Source organism: Myotis myotis, unplaced genomic scaffold, assembly GCF_014108235.1.
Source record: "Myotis myotis isolate mMyoMyo1 unplaced genomic scaffold, mMyoMyo1.p scaffold_m19_p_2, whole genome shotgun sequence".
NCBI lineage: Eukaryota > Metazoa > Chordata > Mammalia > Chiroptera > Vespertilionidae > Myotis > Myotis myotis.
Genome location: NW_023416324.1, coordinates 65,900,171 through 65,914,184, shown reverse-complemented (window position 1 = coordinate 65,914,184; position 14,014 = coordinate 65,900,171). Strand labels below are relative to the sequence as shown.

At 38.9% G+C, this 14,014-nt stretch overlaps 1 long non-coding RNA gene across 3 annotated transcripts in view; it reads left to right on the top strand.

The window, feature by feature from the left end:
• The window catches only part of LOC118675450, a 34,403-nt gene extending 21,534 nt beyond the window's left edge, over positions 1-12,869 (top strand). For 2 of the 3 annotated variants that reach the window (XR_004973912.1, XR_004973914.1), the window contains exon 6: positions 11,064-11,712. This is a non-coding gene — a long non-coding RNA (uncharacterized LOC118675450). Of the gene's footprint in view, positions 1-3,410; positions 3,576-11,063; positions 11,713-12,167 lie in introns of those variants that run through there. The other variant, XR_004973913.1, reaches the window with a different exon arrangement.
• Positions 12,870-14,014: the final 1,145 nt, after the last annotated feature.

Genomic DNA, 14,014 nt, shown 5'->3' with positions numbered 1-14,014 from the left:
ATAGGAATGACCTTAAATTTCTAAAAAAGAAAGAGCACTGTTGGCAAACTTTAAAAGCACACATATATCTAGTAAGAAATCACTTTGGATATACCTCATAACCAGCACAACAGGTAGAAACACCATTGTCCCATGACCCTAAAGTTGAGAATATTGCTGTTGGTGGATCTACTTTTTTTTTTTTTTTTTTTTTTTTTTTCAAAAGCTTTATAAGAAAGGTGTTGTTAGACTTCTTGCTTGAGCTCAGTAGGGATGCTCTTTTGATCAGGGACCATACTCTCAGAGCCTACAGGGGCTGTGCAGGTTATGTATATGACGGAAGTAGGCAGAAAGCAAGGAAAACAACACTGTGAGCTCAAGGATATATGACAACTGGCACAGAGTAGAGTGGGAGATATTAAGGAAGAACGGGGACAGCAGAAAATGATAGAGACTTTTCCCCTTTCAAAAAGTGGAACAGTTGTGCCCTGGCCTGCGTGGTAAGGCCAGTGCACCGAAAGGTTGCTGGTTTCATTCTGGATCAGGGCACATGCCCAGGTTGCAGGCTCCATCCCCAGTGGGGGGCGTGCAGGAGGCAGCCAATCAATGATTCTCTCTCATCATTGATGTTTCTATCTCACTCTCCCTTCCTCTCTGAAATCAATAAAGAAATATATTTAAAATAATAATAAAAAAAGCAACAGAGGGATACTCCTCCCCTTCTAACTCTAGCAGAAAAGTTGTGAGGAGGCCTTTGATTGCTCTGGAACAGTAAGTTGCCCATTCCTGAACTAATATGATTGGCCTTTTCGGACCAATAGAATTGGGGAGGAATTGCCTGAGGGAAGCAGACACACACCAGAGTTCCCATAGTCCATTGCATCTCCTGTATGGTCATTGGGTTGTTGTTTTTTAGTTCTATGTCTTCTCTACAGCTTTGTGAGGGCCTTGAGGCAAAAGACTATGCCTTATTAATTTTGTACCCACCCAGCCAAGAACGGCACTTGGCATATAGTAGTCCTTCAGTAAATATTTGCTGAAGAAATAAGTGAATAAGCAGATCCAGGCAAATAATTTCAAGAATAGAGGCTTAGGAACCCATGACAAAACTCTGAGCAATATGTATTAAAGTACCAGGAGTAAACAGTAACAGCGTGACTACGAAACCAGCCTTAGGTTTGGAAATTTTATATAGTTCTCGTGGAGGCAGGATCTTATTACAATGTGACCAATTCATGCTGAATAAATATGTGATTGGCATATAAACTTGTGTGAATAGCAAGCAAATATTTATTAGCAGGAAGATCCTGAAAAGTCTCTTATAATTGGTTGTTTAATCTTGTTAACATTTTTATAAAGTCGTATTTCAAAATGTGTTTTAGGATGATGGGAAGGTAAACCATTATAAGAAATCAGTTTGACTGCCACAGATGGTAATGGGCAATTTTAGATTCAGAATGGCTAGAGAACTATAAGATTTTATAGACAACTCTCAGTTTTATCAATCATTTCCCAAAGCATGAGCTTGGTTGGGACAACATAATAAGAGAATTGTGCCAAAAAATATGAAAATAAAAATTAGTATGCATCAAGTTCAAAATTGTTTACAAAATTGAGAGTTTGTGTAAGTGAGACTATGGGGTTAGATATGTATGTAGAGATAAGAAACATTCAGTAGAGCACTAGCCACAAGACCAGTTTTGAGAAAAGCTGGCTTTGAGACAAACAATGTTGATCTTTAGGAAGAAATCATTTGTTGAAGAGGTGAGCAGAACCAAATATAGTGTTGTGAAAAGAATAGAGGGGAAACAAGTCAAAAGTTTGCTTTGAAAAAGTTTAGTTTACACTCAAATTTTGAGTAATATCTCTATTCTAAAATATATGGACTATCCCTGCATTTGTTAAACTACTGTACTCTCTCAGTTGTCAAGTATTAAAAAGTTAAGATGTGCTGAGCTTATTTACATACAGGATGTTATCCTGATCCTGTATGATGTTGCAGAGGGCAAAAATATCATATTTAATCCATCTTTATCTTTGCCTAAGAAAGCTTACAAACAAACAAAACACAGTAGGCACTCAATAGATGTTTTTTGAATGAAAGAATCCTTAAGTTCTATAGTGCTTTACAATTTTCTTTTTAAAATTTATCTTTATTGTTAAAAATATTACAGATGTCCTCCTTTTTCCCCCATTAACTCCCTCCCCCCAGGCCTTCACTGCACTATTGTCTGTGTCCATAGATTATGGATATCCTATATAATAAAAGCCTAATATGCTAAATGTCTGGTCGTCCGGTCATTCGTTCATCCAATCAAAGCGTAATATGCTAATGATATGCTAAGGCTGCTCAATCGCTCGTTATCATGTGCACTGACCACCAGGGGACAGACGTTCCAACCTGTAGGTTAGCTTGCTGCTGGGGTCCGGCCAATTGGGACGGAGCAAGGCAGGCTGGACATGCCCTGGAGCCCTCCCACGGTCCCTCTTCTGCTGGCCAACCTCCTGTGTCCCTCCCCAGCCCCAATCACGCACCAGTGGGGTCTCTCGGCCTGTCCTGTGCCCTCTCGCAATCCAGGACCCTTTGGGGGATGCCAGAGAGCCGGTTTCAGCCCAACCCCACAGGCCAGGCCGAGGGACCCCACTGGTGCATGAATTCGTGCACCGAGACTCTAGTATGCATATAAATTCTTTGGTTAATCTCTTCTCATTCTCACCCCTCATCCCCCATCTTCCCTCTGAGATTTGTCAGTTTGTTCCATGCTTCTATGTGTGCTTTACAATTTTCAAAGAAAATTGCATTCATGCACATGATTTCATATCATTTCATCATAACGCTTCAAGGTCTTTACAATACATTCAGATGAGAAAATAAATTCAGAAGGAGAAAATAATGTCCCAAGCCACAAAAATTTGAATTCAAATCTTCCTTCTGGTTTAGTTGAGTCATAATATGTCCTTTCGATGAATAAAGTATATTTTAAGTCATGTCCCACCCAGAGACATAGAGACAGGTAGAGAATATCTATTTTTTGTCTGTTCACCTCCTTTATGGGACTAAAAACTGCCATTCACACTATTCCACCCCTCTGGTCACTGGGGTAGGAAAGTAACCTAGTTCCAGCCAATAAGAGTACTCTGACCGCAGCATTTGGCTGAGGAGAGGGTATGATCCAAGCCATGTCAATCTGGGTCCTTCTATAGGATTTTTCAATTTAGAGGTAAAAAACGGTTGTTGCCCTTTGAAATCTCAGAGCCTGAAGGGTGTAAAGGTGAGTGTGCTTGGGGCCATCGAGGTATACAGTTGCTGGAGAAAGTGAAACAAGCTGACTGTGAGATGGAGTTGGATAAAGGCTCTGGACTGGTCATGCCTGATGAGTCTGCTCCATCCTCAATATGTTGAACCATATTAAATTTCCATTTTTTTGTAGGTAAAATTGTTCAACATCATCATTTTCATTTGGTTCAACCAAATATACTAGTTAAAGGACAACACATCAATCTTATCCAGAACCTTATGAGATTTTTCCAGCCTAACACCTTCATGTGATAAATGGGGAAATGAAGGCCTAGAGACTTCAAAGGACTTCCTCAAGGTCAGAACTAATGTCAAATAATGCAGGTTTTTGAATTGCAGTCCAGGACGCTTTCCTTTAAGCATAATGAGGCCACCGTTTTCAATTAGTCATTTTCAAATTGGTAAACGAGTTGCTTTTCACTGTTTATTTTGTTGTTAACTTTAGATATTTTTTTTTCCTTGTTAAGCATAGGGAAATATACTGTTATGACTCAAAGCAGGCAAATTTATTTGTTACATACTTTTCTAGGAAAAATAATCTCTAGAATTTGACTAAAACCATGAACTTTAAAACCAAAAGAAATAAAAGGATTTAAGTTAAATACATAGTAATTTTTAAGGCAAAATTAACATATGCAAAATTCTGACTACATTTTCCTTCTTTTTTAAATTTCTTTTTTCCCCAAATAAGTCCAACTTTAGTGTATGTACATAAGAAACACCAAGAGTTGCTTTTTAAACGTACAGATTCCTGAATCCCACACCACACCACTGAATCAAAGTCTCGGGGTGGTGGGGGAGTGTCTAGCTAGGCCCATTCATTGTAGCAAGCTTACTGGATGGTCTTACACATACTGAGGTTTAAGCAGTAGTGCCTAAAGTTTTGACATTCTCGGGGATTCTGTCACTCAAAGAGGAGAGTGCTGAGAACACATTCCTATAAAATCACTATAAGGCCACAGTTACCAATGGGGCTGGGATTTATTATCCAAGTGTGTTGGGCCAACTCATCAGTGCCCATTAATTAGGCTATCACCTACTCATTTACTAATGTGTATCCTGCTCAAATATTTGACCTAATTCACATAATATTTCTAATGAACAACCAAGTATTCCTACCTCAAACCCCACATATCTTTAACCAAGCTCATTTCTATTGGTTTCTCCAAATCTGCTCTTTCTTCTGCATTATCTACTTCAGTTAATGGCACCACAAGCCATCTAATTGGTTAAACCAGAAAACTTGGAATTGTCCTCACTTCTGTTTTACTTCTCACCTAATTAGTCACCTAGTCTTGTCTCACCTACTTTTCAAACATTTCTCAGATTAGTTTTCTTTTCATAATCCTCATTGCCATTGCCTCCGGGTCCTTCTTTAGATGATTGTTATCTCTTCTGGGGCTTTTTTTTTTTTTCTTCTTCTTCTGGGCTTTTGAAATAGCCTCCTACAAGGCTTTCCTGTCTGTAGCCTCATTTTTTCTGTAGTCCACCTTTCACATTGCCATGGGAAGTACTTTTCTAAAATGTAAATCAGATTTTGCCACCCCTTTTAAGGTGGCTCCTCATTACCTCCCAGATAAAGCCTTATCCATTTTCGTGACATACAAAGCCCTTTGTGATCTGGTTTAACTTTTCAGAGGAATAATCTCTTGCTATTCCTGCCTTGGGTGTCAACCCCACTGGACAGTCACATCTTCTGTTAAACTTCTTTGACTCCACCCCTGTGTGGGCACAGCTAGTGAGTCCTCTTATCTTTTAGATAACTTTATACAGGCTTCTATAATAGCACTTATCATTGTCCTGTGATTATTTTGTTTACATGTTTATTCAACTAGGGCTAGGCTATGAACTTGTAGATTGCAAGAAATTCCTAGTACAGTATTTATCTTTGTATCAGCAGCATAGGATATATAGAATTTCCTGACTCATAGTAGGTCAGTGACAGAACAAACATGTGATTGACTTGAGATCCAACTATGTACAAAAACACTTTGCTTTTTATCTTGTGTTAAATATATTCTCAAAGAGTATTTTTGCATTTGTATTTTGGGGTAAGTGTTAGCTTTATCTAATCCCATTTGTTGTTTTTGTCTTTCATAAAAGTCTAAAAAGTATAAGTCAAAGCGCATGATTCAAATCCAGTAGTTTTAGATTTAATACCACCCTTATTTTCATCATTTTAAAATAGCCCTAACATAATATCTTATTAGTGTCTATTAACTGTAAAATTTGGGGCTTTCATACAATGTTTTGAAAGCTATTAAAGCCTAACTTACACCAAACTAGGGACTCTCTGTGAACATAAGCAAAATTGTGCCACTGTTATCTATGCAGAAAAGACAGACATGTTGACTTACTGTATAATTTTTCTATTATAGATCCATTCTCAGCAGGAAGCAAAAACCAGGAGAGTTTCTCTATCTCAAGTTAGCATTCATCTGATATTCTAAATATATCTCTTGAAAAAGAGAATCAAAGGAAAAAATATATTATTTCCCTGTATTCAGGGAACTTGAATACAGTTTCAAGTGTATTCTATTCCAACCCATACTAAAGCCCCTGTACTATAGGTATTCTAGATATAATTTACTTCTGTAAGTATTAAGCTGACACTTCCCCATGTATTTCTAATTTCTCACCCAGCCTTAGCTAGTATCATGGTCCTGCAATGCTAGTGTAGATCTTTTAGGTCAAGATATTATGTAAGTGGGAAAGGAATGAAACAGCCAATTTAGGAAGAATCAGTTTTACATTAGTCAGAGTTATTGATATGTCTGCCCATTTGCAAGAGACTAAGTTCCCTTTGAGACAATAGGAAGCAGCCATTAACTTAAATGTAGTGCCCTAGCTGGTTTTGCTTAGTGGATAGAGTGTCAGTCTGTGGACTGAAGGGTCCCAGGTTCAATTCTGGCCAAGGGCACATGCCTGGGTTGGCAGGCTTGATCCCTAGTAGGAGGCATGCAGGAGGCAGCCGATCAATGATTCCCTCTCATCATTGATGTTTCTATTCTCTATCCCTCCCTCTTCCTCTCTGAAATTAATAAAAATATATTTAAAAAAATAACATAAATGTAGCGAGTGAGTTGTAAAAGAAATCTTAAGTTAGAAAAGAGAGCATATTACAAAAGAAAGAACATATAGGATTATGGGAAAGGAAAAATATATTGGTAAATACCAAGAATTGGGTAAGGTAATCATGGGGATCTAGAAAGAGAATAAAAATGTCAGTATGGCATTTTTACTGTGTCAAATATGTCAAATATTTTACATAATATTTGAAAATACTATGTCAGTATGGCACTTTTACAATGGCAGCTCAAGAGGCCATATCTCAAATAATCCTGAATACGTCATCAAAAAATATATATTCTCTCTCTTTTTTTCAATGGAACATGGAGTAATTCTTTAGGCACTGCTATACTCGTTAGCACTGCTGTTGTCTTTCCCCACCAGTTCTTAATGTTTTCTCTAAGAAGTTATACTAACCTTAAACTCACATACCTTGGTCCCAAGCCTCTTTAAGTGAATTTGTCCCTTTCTACCGTGTTAGTTTGAAGATTCTAGAGATTTGTTTCTCAGCTGCTGGGAGTCTCTCCTTTGCCTGTTCTGTGAGCTGGTTAAGAGATAAGTTTGCATTTGGTACAACAAGATCCTACCGTACTTCCAAGTTGCTTCTCCTTGTCTCTCTTTATGAAACACAGCAGGCCCTCCAGACTAGATGTGGATGGTTGCTGGGTAAAACAAACACCCTGTGTCCCTCTTCCACTAAGCACTGTAAGATAAACATTCTAACTTTTCCCAGCCACTCACTAGCTGGGCTATAAAGCTCTTTTGTTTGTATTCAGAAGTGTGGTGAGTTATTTACTTTGTGAGCTGGGGATAACTTAGCCACTAGTATCTTCAAAAGTAGCCTGAAATCACTGAAGTTGTCAGTTTTTATAGAACTGAGCAGCACATAGAAAAACCTACAAAATTACACCGTTACAACAGAAAATTTGACAGCCATTTTAGTGATTAATAAATCTGCTGTCTGAAAGCATTGCCCTTTATGGCATGCCGTCAAGGTGCCGGTTAAGCCTGTTTTGTTTTGTCATCAGTGTACATAGCTACTGTTGGTCACTGTCCTGCATATCAAAGGACCTTTCTTTATCTTTTCTGCAATTCCATCTTTTTTTTTTTTTTTTTTACTTTATATACATCTTTTTAGTTCTCATGCTAACTTAGGTTCTAACATCTCCACCTTGTTCTTCAAGTGGTAACTGTCAGAATGAGCGTGTGTCGTGATAGAGCAGTGGTTCTCAACCTTCCTAATGCCGTGACCCTTTAATGCAGTTCCTCATGTTGTGGTGACCGCCAATTTCATTGTTACAAATTGAACATAATTAAAGCATAGTGATTAATCACAAAAACAATATGTAATTACATATGTGTTTTCTGATGGTCTTAGGCGACCCCTGTGAAAGGGTCATTCGACCCCCAAAGGGGTCCCGACCCACAGGTTGAGAACCGCTGTGATAGAGGTTCCACCAGCACTGAGCACACAAGGAAGCTGGCCTGATGGTCCTTTCGTACCAGCTGCCAATTTACAGGTCCTTAAAGAGTGCAGTGCTTCCCTGCTCGTTCATGGTCAGCTAATTATCCACTTCAATCCTACATATTTTGCTGACATTTTGAAAATGTATATATCTATTAATTTCAGAGAGGAAGGGAGAGGGAGAGAGAGACAGAAACATCAATGATGAGAGAGAATCATTGATCGCTGCCTCCTGCACACCCCACACCAGGGACCAAGCCGCACATGAGCCCCGATTGGGAATTGAACCATGACCTCCTGGTTCATAGGTCCATGCTCAACCACTGAGCCCACCAGCCAGGCACTGCTGACATGTTTTTATATAGCTAAAGTTCCCATCTGACTTTTTGATTGTTTGGTTTGTCATTGTTGTTTTGTGTTGTACCTGCCTCTACTCAGTACTGTTTTCTTTGTTTTTAACACTTCTCTAATTGTCCAGGGTCATTTTGAATTCTAATGTTGCCTTATGGTTAACGGCTGTTTATTTTGAGAGGTTTGGGAACATCACTTCTATTCTTCCACCCAGATTATATATAACTAATGTAATAGCAAATACCGGGGGGGAGGGGGGGCGGATTTAAGGGGAAATTTCACTCACAAATGCAACAAACTACGTATTTATAAACAAACTACTATATTTAAAAATATACCTAAACAGTTTTAAGAAGTAACATGTAAGACCCATTTAAAGGAAAATACAAAACTATTGAGCTATAAAATAATTTTCCCCCAGGTCTTATAGTTGGAGAATACTGAGTATTCATCCAGAAGGCATTATGTTTGAGTGAGTTTAGCAAATGAATGCTAGAGTCTGAGCCTGTGTTTCTGGTGAAGGAACTGTTGTTGGGAAGCCACAGGACTTTGTGACCTTTTGTTCTCTAACTATACACAATCAAGGATGCTCAGAGGTTATCATGCCACCTACAACCCCAATTACAATAGAAGCACTAATTACAGTGAGCATTGGTCAGGTTGCAGTGTTTCTTGTAGGCAATAGTTTCTAGTTTCACTTTGTGAGAAAATATAGGCATTTTTAGTTCAGAAATTAGAAATCATTGTGAACTCTCATTGATAGATTTTAAATGTGCTTATTTGATGCCAATAATCATTTGGCTTAAAAAATTATACTTTAAATATGTAACAAATTGGACATTTGAGCTTCACTGTACTTAGTCATTATTATTATTATTTTTAAAAAACTTCACATGGCCCTTTTTTACATAATAAAACTGAAACCTCTGCTATCTTGAACTGAGAAATAAGTTTTGGAGATAGCTTAGCTTTTTGCATTAGTTCAAAAAACTTAAAATTTATAACCATTCTTGATGGAAATTTTCCTTAAGATTATTATATATATATTCCAAATTCTGTGAACAGAATAGTTAGTGTAAAATGTAACTTTCATTTGATGTCACAGGTTCAAAAAAACACAGGGGCATAAGGAGCTTTTTCTACACAAATTCTGGTTCTGCCACTTAATAGCTGTGCACTTTGGGCAAGTCAATCAATCATTCTGAGCCTTGGATTACACCCAACTTGAGCTACTTACATTTTCAGGCTGTTGTGAATATGAGAGAGAGAGGGGGAGAGAGAGAGAGAGAGAGAGAGAGAGAGAGAGAGAGAGAGAGAATGAATCAGAGTATAGATTATATATCATTAAATGTAGAAGTATTGCTTTAAGTTGCATTTGAGAAAGAGAATTAATTTTTTTTGAGTGCTTGTGTGCCAGGTACTTCACCTGTTGTCTCCTTCAGTGTTTATAACAACCTTTCAATGTTTATTATGCCCATTTTATAGATTACATATTAAATCATAGAGTAGTTAAGTAACTTGCTCTTTGTAACAATGATGAGCGAATGAGAGTAAAGTGGGTAAGTCAAAGTCCAGAAGGATAACTTGAATTTTCCCTGGTCACCTACGGGGGGGAAAAAAGAGATATAAACAGTCTTTTTCATCCTGGCCGGTTTGGCTCAGTAGATAGAGCGTCGGTCTGTGGACTCAAAGGTCCTGGGTTCGATTCCAGTCAAGGGCACATGCCTGGGTTGAGGGCTCAGTCCCCAGTAGGGGGCGTGCAGGAGGCAACCGACCAATGGTTCCCTCTCATCATTGATGTTCCTATTTCTCTCTTTCATTCCCTTACTCTCTGAAATCAATAAAAATATATTTAAAAAATATATAAACAGTCTTTTTCACTGTCAGTTCATTGTTTTGTTTTTTAATCTTTTAGTTTTTAGGGTTACCCCCTCCTCCATCAATAGAGGAAGTGTATGGCTAGATATTTCTTGATATTACATAATTAATATTAATTTCAAAAGTGTGATAGTGACATTCTAGTTATTACATTTTTAAAGAGTCCTGTTATGAACTGAATGTTTGTGAATCCCAAAATTGATATATTAAAACCCTACCCTAAACCCCCCATGTGATGATATTAAAAGATGGGGCCTCTAGGAGATAATTAGGGTCAGACGAGGGCATGAGGGTGAAGCCCTCATGATAGGATTAGTAGTACCCTTTTAAGGGTTCGGAGAGAGCTTGCTTTCTCTTTCTGTTCTCTACCATATGAGGATACAGCTAGAAATTAGCAGTTTGCAGCCTGGAAGAGGGCCCTCATTACGACCTGACTATGCTGGCACCCTGAGCTTAGGACTGGGAGAAATAAATTTCTGTTGCTGATAAACTACCCAGGTTATGGTATTTTCTTATTGGAGCACAAGCTGATTAAGACAGATTCTTTCTTCTAAAGATACATTCTAGAATATTTACAAAGGAACAGTTATGAATTCTAGAACTTGTTTTTACAATTACTTGGAGGTGAAGAGGATTGTGTGTGGGTTGTAGGTACAGATGAAATAAGGTTAGCAGGAGTTAATACATTTGGAAACTGGCTGATGAGATCTGATTCTAAGTCCCCTTGACTCCAAAGCCCATACACCATTTTATCTGGTGGGATACCGAAGCACCATCAATTTCAAAGCCATTTTCCCTGGGTCTTCTCTAAATGAAGTAAAGTTGTGACTTTTGAAAACTAGTTGTTATTGTGCATTCTTCCTGTCTTCTGAATTTTGATTAACCTCCTGTAAAGGAGCCAGACCTTGGAAAAGAAAATATAAAGTGTATGTTTTCCCCTTGGGCAACACTCTGTAATAGCTCAGGCACTCTGAGTACTGACTGATGTGATCCAAATTCATGCAATGCTTTCTTTGTTTGCAGGTACAGAGACACCCTCAGCTGAAGCCACTAAGCTGTTGCTGAGGCTTAGTTGTTGAGACTGGAAGTGATTTGAAAAGTCTTCAAATGGCCATTTGTGAGAGTGTTCTACTTAGGTAGCAAGTTGCCATTGCCACCACAGAAATAACCTCTACTGAACTTCCTATTGGGTCTCAAATCTGAATTGGAAATTGTCCACTCACCCATACATGGGTTTATCATGAAGTGATCGAAGCTTAAGCTTCAGGGTCCTGCATCTGTCAGGCTGCTTACAAGATCCCAGCAATACGGTTGTTATAAATTCAGAGAGCACTTTACACAGTCCCTGCCAAGAAAACTTGAATTGCCCTGAAATCGTACAGATAATTAATGCTAAAACTTGACATTTTCCAAATTTGACAATAGTCTTATAAATGACTTTGGGAGTAGTGAGGTGTGAAACTGAAAGAAACTTTTCTAATCTGTCAGTAATGAAAAAAATTTAATCAGCTATTCTAGAGAAAAGATGAATTATCTTTTAATTCCCTCTATAGGAAATATTACAAAATCATTATCAGTTAAAGATGTTAACAGAGGATATACAAACAAAACAAAACAAAAAAACAACAACCATAGATTATGTCATCAAATTAGTAAAGCTTATTTTTCTGGATTTGGAAATCTTTGTGGTATTTGTCAGCTTTTCAAAATTTGTAATTAGTTGTAATTTCTTTTCTCATTCTATACGAATATTCATTATTAAACCTAGCTCTTTTTTTCCTTTTTATTGAATTTATTCGGGTGACACTGGTTAACAAGACCCTAACTATTTTGTATTCATAACTTTGTATTCCTGTTCTTAAAAGGTACTCCCAAATTGTATTAGCAACAGGTGTTGTAAAACCTGGACTCACCTTTGTACCCATCCCACTCTCTCTCAGGACGGTTTGTATAACGAGCTGTTTTTGTCTTTCTGTAGGAAGTTGACAGAGCTCCCAAAAGGCCTTCTTGTTCTTCCTTTCTTGGAAGAAAGGGGGGGCCCACCTTGAAAAGCTAGCTCAAGATGTTGCTTCCGGTGGAGCCAGGCAGGAGTACACCAATATTCTCTTGTGTCCGTTTTTCTAACAGGTGTGACTGGGTATCCGTAATATCACAGCTTCTGCCTCTCATCTGAGATATATGGTCTGGGCTAGCCACAGGACTGGCTTCGGTAACTGGTTTCTTAGTCTACATGCCCACACATCCAGTGACTGCAGCTCTCCTGGTGGGGTGAGGGACATTTCCTACCATCTTAATGAGATTTGTGGTAGCTCTCTTCTAAGTTTTCGCCTTAGCAGAGGCCATCTGTTCAGCCTCCAGTCTCCCATTCCTAGAAACCCTGGCCCCTATATCATGGTCCCTCGTACCTGGATCACAAATGGCTCTCAGAGAACTTGGGTCCATGACATCTCTTGACAGGACACAGGCACATTCAGACACTGATTCTCATAAACTCTGAAGCATTGGTAGACTGTACTTAATGCTAAGTAAGTTTTGAGTATTGTAACTATTTTGAATTGAAAGCTAGGGAAAACAGTGGGAAAATTTTGTGTCCCTAAATTTTGAAATTAATTCAAATTATGAAAATAAGTACTAAAAATCTGAAGTGTCCTTAAAAATCCAGAAAATATGTAATTAGAGAGCAGTGTGAGGTAAAGGGATTAATAAGTAAATTGGTAGTTATAAAATAGTCATGGAGAGAAAGAAAAAGGAGAGAGGAGAACCAAGATGGCGGCATAGGTTAACGCCGGAGTTTGCTGCCTCGAACAACCACTTCAAAAGTGAAACTAAAAGACGGAACGGACATCACCCAGAACCACAGGAATGCGGACTTATTGGAAGTCCTACAACTAGGAGGAAAGAGAAACACATACCGACCCTCAGAGGAGGTGCAGTGCTGAAGTCAAATACTGAGGTGTGGAGTGCATGCAGAGCGGGCTGGTGGCTGAGGGCGCAGTTGGCGTTTTCAATCGGGAGGGAGTCGCAGACTCTGAGCTCCAGATCCGGCGAGTCTTTAGGGACCCTGACTCAAACGGGAGAAGCGGGACTGTCTGGCTTCGGTCAGAGCAAGTGCAGCTTTCTCTCCCAGGTTTGCAGCGGTTGCGGGGACTCAGAGAGGCAGAGCCCCTGGGGACAGGACTGAGAGCAGCCATAACTGCTCTCTCCGGCCCACCCTGTTGATCCCCTTCGACCCACCCGCCCCGCCCAAGCCCTGCACAGAGGCATTATATGAATGCTTCTTAAAGGTATCCTTTAAGAAGAGGAAGAAGAAGAAAAAGGTAAAGATACAAATTATGAACAACAAATATGCATCTATCAACAAGTGAATCTAAGAATCAAGTGAATAAATAATCTGATGAACAGAATGAACTGGTGATTATAATAGAATCAGGGACATAGAAAGGGAATGGACTGACTATTCTTGGGAGGGAAAGTGGTGTGGGAGATTCGGGAAGAGACTGGACAAAAATCGTGCACCTATGGATGAGGACAGTGGGTGGGGAGTGAGGGCGGAGGGCGGGGCGGGAACTGGGAGGAGGGGAGTTATGGGGGGGAAAAAGAGGAACAAATGTAATAATCTGAACAATAAAGATTTAATTAAAAAAAATAAATAAATAAAATAGTCACGGAGATGTAAAGTACAGCATAGGGAATATACTCAATAATCCTATATAACAGTGGTTCTCAACCTTCTGGCCCTTTAAATACTATTCCTCATGTTGTGACCCAACCATAAAATTATTTTCGTTGCTACTTCATAACTGTAATGTTGCTACTGTTATGAATCGTAATGTAAATGTCTGATATGCAGGATGGTCTTAGGCGACCCCTGTGAAAGGGTCATTCAACAGCTAAAGGGGTCACAGCCCCCAGGTTGAGAACCGCTGCTATATAATAAAAGGGTAATATACAAATTGACCCTAACTGGAATGACT